Source organism: Myotis brandtii, unplaced genomic scaffold (genome assembly GCF_000412655.1).
Source record: "Myotis brandtii unplaced genomic scaffold, ASM41265v1 scaffold929, whole genome shotgun sequence".
NCBI classification, from domain to species: domain Eukaryota; kingdom Metazoa; phylum Chordata; class Mammalia; order Chiroptera; family Vespertilionidae; genus Myotis; species Myotis brandtii.
Window position 1 is genome coordinate 324,349 of NW_005371832.1, and position 7,257 is coordinate 331,605.

The following is a 7,257-nucleotide window of genomic DNA, read 5'->3' on the forward strand; positions in this document are numbered from 1 at the left end:
AGAGTAGAGGGAAGGGAGCGGGACAGGAGGGACCGCGGCCTCCGGTAGCTCCCTGCCGGGCTCGGCGCCCGAGTCCAGTCACTGCCTCGTCCCTGCGCTGGGGAAGGACACGGAACACGCTGGGCCTGGCACGGTGCTCGCTTCCACCGCGTCCTGGACTGGGAGAGGGGCAACACCACCGGAGAGCGGAAGCAAAGCTCTCTGGGAAATGTAGTCACCCCTCGCTAGGCCTTGGCGAATTGTGCCCTTATAGGGTGGGCACAGGGGCATTGTGGGAGTTGTAGTCCGTCTGCTAAGGAAATTAGGCAAAGGGCAGGTGAGTGGGCGGGGCTTCTCTGCACAAGCGAATCATGGGAAGAGAATATTAGCAAGAAGCGCCCACCTGGCCCTAGATAGAGGCAGGTTGCTAGAGCCTCAGCCTGCGTACTGAAGGGTCCTGCGTTCATTCCCATCAAGGGCACGTGCCCCCGTTATGGGCTTGATTCCCCCAGTTGGGGGCGTGCCGGAGGCAGCCAATCAATGATTCTCTCTACCTCTTCCTTCCTCTCTGAAATCAATAAAAATATATTGAAAAAAGAAAAAAGAAGCGCCCTCCTGGAAAGGGCCAAAGAGCATGATATTGTGAGAACTGTAGTTTTATTCCCCCAATCCCATTTGTTCAGTTTTGTATGGGCAGATTCTAGAACAGTGCCTGGCACGTGGTAGACACCTAAGTACTTTTCAAAGCCTTGCGAATGATAGGCACTGGAATACTCGTCCAATGAATGAATGAATTACATTCTATTCCTATAGTTCTATGGCCCTGTCACTTAAAATCCCATCCTTTAGACTAGTAACGGGTGTGAACATTACCCAGGTGTTTGAAGGTTTTACAACATGTTAAATACTATTTTAAAGGAAACATTTCCAAGCAAGTTAGTTATGACCACTTATCAGAATTTATAACAAGTCTTGCTGCAAAGGAAAAGGAGTCTACCAAGCCAATTCAGAGATTTACTCTTGATAGGGACGTTTTACAGAAACAGATACTCATTAGATTAGGTACAACATAAAATTATGTTTGGTTAGAGACAGGCATTTGACTGACAGTTGAAATGAATGGTTTCTTAGAACAAGTCTTAAATTGCCTTAGATTTATCAGGTAATTGCTAACACATTTTATCAGGTATGCTAGTTTATTCTCAGAAGAAGATTGTGAATTACATTAGGGGAAAAAAAGTTCTGACTCAGTCCAGGTTTGGGACATGTTTTTGTTGTTTTGTCATTGTTAACAATACTATAATATTACCCAAGTTTTTTTAAAAGGAAATAAAAATTGCCCATAACCTCATAGTCCAAATAAGCCTTGTGATCACTTTTAAAAATAAGTTAGAAATTTATAAGGTTAGAAATTTAAACCCAATAGAAATATTTTTAAATAAAAACTACCCCTCTTACCTCAAGTACCTCTCCCCAAAGAAAAGAATTTTTAATACTTTCTTACGATTCTATCCAGAAAAATGTATGCATACATCTGCATAGATATCTAGAATGAGATATCTTCAAATGTTCTTCTGGGTATTACTTTTTTCTTTGCCCAATTTCCTTACACTGATGCACTACCTAGTCAGAATGAACCTGGCAGAAAATTGGGATTGTTACAATCCAGAAGCAAAGATAATATCTTTCTAAGCGTCCTAACACAGAATTAAAGACAGTAAAATACATAGATTGTAAATAATTTTATGCTCTTAACATTATTATTTTCTTAATTCTATTACTTTTGGATTGATTTTAATGTTACTTTTCTAAATTTTCAAATTGGATGTTTGCTATAAATCTTTTTCTTTCAATATGTACATCTAAAGCAGTGGTTCTCAAACTTGAGCATTTACCAGAAATGCTGTGAGATCCTGATAAGATACAGATTTTTGGCCCAGCCAGTGTAGCTCAGTGGTTGAGCATAGACCTATGAACCAGAAGGTTACGGTTTGATTCATGGTCAGGGCACATGCTCAATCCTGTGTGGGGCGTGCAGGAGGCAGCTGATCAATGATTCTCTCTCATCATTGATGTTTCTATCTCTCTCTCCCTCTCCCTTTTTCTCTGAAATTAATATATATATATGTATATATATGTATATATTTTTTTAAGTTAAAAAAATTATGGAGGGTGAAGGTGAAGATGAGGAGTAGGGGCAATGGATAGGTTGGTTAGGGAGGCATATCTGAGGATGGGAGAATTGAACTGAGCCCTGAGTAAAAAGAAAAGAGCTAGTCACCTGACGATCTGGGACAAATTACCATGTTTCTCTTTTATTAGTGTAGATATATTTTTTTTAAGTTAAAAAAATTATGGAGGGTGAAGGTGAAGATGAGGAGTAGGGGCAATGGATAGGTTGGTTAGGGAGGCATATCTGAGGATGGGAGAATTGAACTGAGCCCTGAGTAAAAAGAAAAGAGCTAGTCACCTGACGATCTGGGACAAGAGCATTCTAGATAAAGGAAACAGCGAGTGCAAAGGCCCTGGGGCTGGAACAGACTTGCACTGAACCAAGGGCAAGAAGAAAGCTATGGCTTTATGGCACAAAGTTTTCAGATAAATTAGTAAGTGCTATGCTCACTAGTAATAGTAACAGGTACATTATTTCTATTCTTTATTAAAACCCTTTCAAATATGTGTTATTTTCAGTTAAAACACAATGAAACCGAGGCTCAGAAAGATAAGCTAACTTGCCCAAAGCCACTGTGGTAGATTGATTGCAGTTTTATGGCCCTAATTAATGGCCTCCTAGTACCCACTCTCTTTGCTGTGTGACTTTGCCAGTCTTTGAGTGGAGTCTACTTTCTTCCCAGCCTTTGAATCTGAGCTGGCCTTGGGTCTTGCTTTAGAAAACAGAATGCAGGGGGAAGTGACAATGTACCACCTGTATCTCTGTGGTCTTGCACACTCCACCCTCCTTCTTGAACCTTGCTTTTTCCATGAAAACAAGTTAGGGCTAGCCTACCAGAGGATGAGAAACCACAAGAACAGAGGTACAGAGGTTAACAGACAGCCTGCCGAAGCCTGGAAGCAGAAAAACTGAGCTGACCTGTGGGTAGCTGCGGGCACCTGAGGGAATGCAGGGAGACCAGAAGAACTGGCCTAAATTGCTGACCTGCAGAATTGTGAACTAAATGTCATTTAAGCCATTGAGTTTAGAGGTAATTTTCTATGCATATGTAGCTAATTAATTCAGTCACATCGTTAGATGAGAAGCAGAGCTGGCATTTGAGCTAAGGTTTCTCTAAGTCGAACACTCATATCCTTTCCATGCCATTGTCGTTCCCCCTATGTACCCATTTCTAGGGAAATCAATTTATTTATTTTTTCATAATTAAAATAACCAAGCTCATACACAATAGGCCAAAACCCAGTCTCACTTTTTCTTGAGAAATCCCTCCAAAACCAATTGGCCCTGGGTGCCTGGGTATGATAGGTAGCCACCCAAATGGGCCTTTTCCATAGTCTTGTCCACTCCGAGCCTCACTTTCCTACTTTGGCTCTCACCATTTATATTATTCCTTCTGACCCAATAAACTCCCTTATAAGAATTTATCCTCTGGCTATCCTTTTAAGAAGTCCGTTAATCGATATGAATGAGGAATTTCATTCAGTATTATTTTAATCACACAAAACACTGGAAAGAGCCAATGAGTTAATCAATAAGGTTAAATATGTTTGTATAATGGGATACTGTGCAGCCATGAAAAATAATGAAGCATTATTAGGTTAAAAATCAATGTGGAATTCTGACACCTAATATGCTGTAGACACAGGAACATGAATAAATGCATGAACAGGGTCCTTACCTTTATTGAACTCATGTTTTAGCTCTTCTGGAAATAAGACAAACTGTATTAACTAAACCACCATCACTCCCAACACAAATACCTAGAAATGTTGGATAAAAATATAACAAATATGATTGTAAATGCATATTTTAAAGATTGACACATCCAGTGCCATTCTGATGTGTTTTTGTGATTTTTCTTTCTGGAAGTTTGTAATATTCTCTCTTTGTTCCTGATGTTCCAAAATTTTCCTATGATTTCCCATGATAATTCTGAAAAAAACGAGAAATTAAAAAACACTCATATCCTGTAATCTAGGGATTCCAGCTCCAAAATTTTATCAGTCCCACAGATGTACTCATATAAGTGCAAATTTCAAGAGTTACAATGTTGTACAAATTTGTTTTCAAAAAAAGAAAGAAAAGAAAAAGAAGCCCTGGCCAGTATGACTCAGGTGATTAAGCATTGTCCTGTGTGCGGGTTCAATTCTGGGTCAGGGCACATACCCAGGTTTCGGGTTCAATACCCGCTCAAGGTACATTCGGGAGGCAACTGATCAATGTTTCTCTTTCCCTTCCTCTCTCTCTAAAATCAATTTTTTAAAAACTTAAAAAAAGGAAGAAAAAAAAAACAAAAACAAAGCTGCTTCCATTATCTCAAAATAGCTTCCTTGTATTGCTTCTTGGTTGTTTTTCCATTTTAGGCCTTAGTTATGTACTTCCTGGTATGAAAGATAAGGATTTCACTCTCTTTCGGCCACTGTCCCCACCGCATACCATTCTTCCCATTCCTCTATCCTCCGAGTATGGTTATATTGTCATGCAGTTAGGTAACTTTCCAGAGTTTACATTATCATGCTGATAAAAGTTATTTATAGCTGAGTCATACCGTAAATTATGATGACTTCTGTTTTCCTGAACAACTTTTTGTTTTCCATGGAGTTAATAATTGTCTTATTTTTTATTTTTATCGTTTCCTCCGAGCACACCAGGATATTCAAGCCCCAATTCTCCAATTGCTACATCTCTCATTATACTGAGGCACGTCCAGTCGTCTATAAACTTCACCTTGTAGAAATCTCTCCTGGAGTTTTCCGACCTCCTCCCGATGGACCGGGTGCCCTGTTAGCCGGCGGTGGATTTCCTGTGAAGCTAATGAAACTTGGGTTTTAGCAATGTATCCACGTGACCCTGAGTTTTGTAAAATTAGCAAAGTAAGATAATTTAGTTGTGATTGGTTCAATTCGCTGTCTCTTTCCTATCCAACTTTCCATCTATCGCTTTTCTTTCACAGTGACGTTTTGTGATCCAGTCAAGGGGAGGTAAGTTGGAGATCCACTCAGTATAGATTTAGTTGAATTTATTTATGTAGTTTGTATCACATCTGTATAAAGTTAGATCAGTGTCAGCGAACCCCTGTAGGAATAGCTTCAGGAATATTCCTCCCTCCTACTGTACTAACTCACCCTGGGTTGTAACCTGAAGATGCAGGGTCAAAGGTTACAATAGGATATGAACATGTCCTGTGGTGCCTGGCAGCGGAAATAGATGAGTAGGGGAGGACAAACAAGGTCTGAATGTAACGGAGCCAGAAGCTAGTCTGTGGAATTTTTTTGTCCTTTCATCAGATGTAAGAAATTTTAAGTGTTGGATTCAGTTCCAGCAATTCAGTTCTCTCCCAGCAGAAATATACTGGATAATGTAACACATGCAATTATAAACACACTGTACATTTTTCGTTTTTGTGGGAAACACATAAAAAGAATTTATCAGAATTCTGGTTAACCTGTAGCAGTATTACATACAGTCCTATGTATATGTGAAGCTGTTTATTTTATACATCTCTGCTCTCAAAAATAAAACAACTTTTGATTAACCGTGCTCAAGAAAAGACTGAATAATCTCCCTACCCTCCCTACAGAAAAATATTACAGAATGATTGTCATATGAAGACATGATAAAAAAAATAGACAGCTTTCACTCAAGATTTTTACATTCCATCTTATTTTAAAAGGCAAACTTGTGAAAAAAATATTGATCTCCTATTAATGATAGGCATGTTGAAGTAGTGGGCAGGAAATGTACTGACACCTGCAACTTGCTCTATCTGTACTGCATAAAAAAAAGATGAGTTGATGGGTGGTTAGAGGAGTAGATAGATGGTTAGATATGTGGTAAAGTAAGTATATTAAATGTTAAAGGTAGAATTTAAGTGATAGTATGTGGCATTTCTTATAAAGTTCTTGCAACGTTTCTATAGGTTTAAAAATTTTCATAGTAAACTGTAGGGAGGTAAGTTATGCAGCTGAAGAATATAGAGGGAAAAAAGTATCAGAGAAAGGATCAAGCAATTAACTCATAAAATATTATTTTTTCTGGATTTGGGGATATTTGTGGTACTTATCAACCTTTTAACGTAATTTCTTATTATTTCTTTTCAATTCTACATAAATATTCATTACTTTTTGTAATTTTTATTGTAATTTTGTGTTTTATTTTATTTTTTTAAAAGAATTACTATAGTTTATTGTTTTTTTTATGATTCCTTTTTCAATATATTTTTATTGATTTCAGAGAGGAAGGGAGAGGTAGAGAGAGATAGAAACATCAATGATGAGAGAGAATCATTGATTGGCTGCCTCTTGCACACCCCCTACTGGGGATCGAGCCCACAATCTGGGCATATGCCCTTGACTGGAATCGAACCTGGGACTCTTCAGTCCACAGGCCGACGCTCTATCCACTGAGCCAAACCAGCTAGGGCATGTTTTATTTTCTTAAAGAGGATCCCTAAATTGTATAAGCCTGAGACCCCACAAAGCCTGGACCTACTCCTGCCTGGTACACAGCAGACGTTCTGAAATCTCCACTGTCTCTTTGGAATCTCCATTATCTTTAAGATTCCCTTCATTCCTCCTATGTTAAAGTTCATGATTACTGGATCCTATGCCTTCTTCTTTTTTTTTAATCCTCACCCAATGATATATATATTTTTAAATTGGTTCTCATCAATGTGAGAAACATCTATTGGTTGCCTCCTGCCTCCTGTATTTGCCATGACTGGGGATTGAACCCTCCACCTTTTGGTGTATAGGACGACACTCCAACCAATTGAACCACCTGGCCAGGGTCCTATGTCTTATCTTCTATATTCTTGGATTCACCCTTATTATGGTGAAGCGTATATTCCAGTAGCTTCCTGAGAAAGGTTGCATGAAAAAATTAACTTTTTAGACCTTGCAATTATGAAATTATTTTTAATTTACTCTTTCACTTGATTGATGGGTTGCCTTAGTAAACAATTCTAAATTGGAAATAATTTTCCTCCAGAATTGTTTTTTAACGATTTTAAAATTGATTTTTTAAAAAATATATATTTTATTGATTTTTTACAGAGAGGAAGGAAGAGGGATAGAGAGTCAGAAACATCGATGAAAGAGAAACAT